Source organism: Globicephala melas, chromosome 15, assembly GCF_963455315.2.
Source record: "Globicephala melas chromosome 15, mGloMel1.2, whole genome shotgun sequence".
NCBI lineage: Eukaryota > Metazoa > Chordata > Mammalia > Artiodactyla > Delphinidae > Globicephala > Globicephala melas.
Window position 1 is genome coordinate 65997822 of NC_083328.1, and position 1999 is coordinate 65999820.

General features: G+C 43.3%; 1 non-coding gene across 1 annotated transcript; it reads left to right on the forward strand.

The window, feature by feature from the left end:
• Positions 1-1864: 1864 nt before the first annotated feature.
• LOC115839408 (small nucleolar RNA U109) lies at positions 1865-1999 on the forward strand. Its single transcript, XR_004034057.1, has one exon. It is a non-coding gene; the product is annotated as a small nucleolar RNA U109 (small nucleolar RNA).

Sequence of the window (1999 nt, forward strand, 5' to 3'; positions counted from 1 at the left end):
ACAAGAGAAACCACGACAATGAGAAGCCTGCGCACTGCCACGAAGAGTAGCCCCCTCTCACCGCAACTAAAGAACGCCCGCGCACAGCAACGAAGACCCAACACAGCCATAAATTTAAAAATAATAATAATAAAAAAAAAGATGACAGAAAACAAGCGTCAGCGTCATACTTTCCTTAGCGATATGAATGTTGATGTCACCAGCTCTATAGTTTGAATGAGGAAAATTGCCAGAAATCGCAGGTTTCTTCATGTGCTCTAGCTTGTCTTTTTCAAAGAAAAAGCTTGAGCTATTTAGACAAGGACCTTAGTTCTGTTCTTCTCTGCCAGAGAAGGAGGTCTCAGTGTTCATTCCTGGATTCACCCTGATATTAACTGTAGTGGCCCCATGAGCCTAATTTCATCAGATGGGTGTATTGACAATGATTTAGCAATCTAATATCCTGGAGTAGGGGCGAAAGAGGGCACTGACAGTTATCCCAGATTCCTAGTCCAGTGGCAGGCAATGCGACTGGTTTCTACACCCTGCTAATCAGGATTGGTATGCCTATGGAATCCTGTTTTTGTCTAGTCTCCTTTGTGTGTGCAGATGAAATGAAGAGAGTTAGGTGATGGCTTCCTCCTTCTGATTTGACTGGAGCAGAAGAGGTCTGTAATAGGGGAGGGTGTTGTCTGCCACACAGACACGTGCTAACGCATCCAGATCCTGAGCACGCCTGCGGGTTTCCACGTGTGTACCAGGATTCCCTTCCAGTCACCAGGTTATTTGCTGGGTTAGTGCCATAATTTGGACCGGGAAGCAGGCAGGACAACTGGTTCCTGTCTGGTTGTAAACAATTCTGGCCCAAGCCTCAAACAAACATTGTTATTTGAAACCATTTACAGATTTAGATAATTTCCTATGTGCTATTGCGGTGACCCTCTCATCAATGCAGTGATTGGACAGCTGTTATTCTCTGTTTTCAGGTGAAGGAACTGAAGCTCAGATGAAGTAGCATATTCAAGGTCACATGATTGGTAAATGGTGACACAAGCATTTACCCACAGGTTTTCAGATTCTGAGTTCAGTGCTCTGTGATGTGACTATTTCTCTACAGGGAATATGGAGGCATTAGAGGGCGTTCCTTTTTTTTTTCTAATTAAAAAACTTTTTTTGGCCATGCTACGTGGCTTGTAGGATCTTAGTTCCCCGACTAGGGATTGAACCTGCACCCTCGGCGGTGCAAGCATGGCGTTGTAACCACTGGACCGCCAGGAGATTCGCGGGTGTACCTTGAGAGACGGCAGTTAATGCAGTGGTGACTTGAAAACATTAAAACTTAAGCTCATTAACAAGTATAGGTACGTTTGAAATTTCCACTCAGTGTGTTCTGTGGAGCTTTTAATAGGCATTCATAAAAAAGTCTCTGCGTTCAGTTTGGGAAATGGATCAAATAAATTTAAACAGGATTCTTTGTTGCAGGACTACTCAGACTTTGAAATGAGGTAATTATCATCATGGCTTTCTCAAGAGGAGGGCAGGTATATGGCCTATTACAAACTGACTTGACTACAGAGCCCTCTTTTTGTGGAATAGGATGCAAAGCCATTATTTTCTGAAAGTGTTGCCAGTGATTAGAAATAAGAAAAAGAGGTATATGGAATCCTAAGAAAATGGCCTGGTCTCTCAGAGTAAGCAAAGCTTTTCTGGCTCTTGAGTGTGGAAAGAATATCATTACAGGGTAGAATTTCTCAAGGTGAGATCTGAGGACCACCTACATCAGTCAGCTGGGGTCCTTGTTTAAAATGTTGATTTATTGGCCCTACTTCCAGGGGAGGGGAGGGTGAGTATGGCAGACGGTTTGGTTCAAAAATATGTTATTGTCTTGCATGCGGAAATGTCTGCTCCTCATTCCTTTGGAAGCAGGAATACGTCCATAACATGCTACGTTAAAAAAGGAGTTCTCAGGGCTGCCAATCTTACAGTAGAGGTTGAGTAGTAACACATTTCTCCTACATTA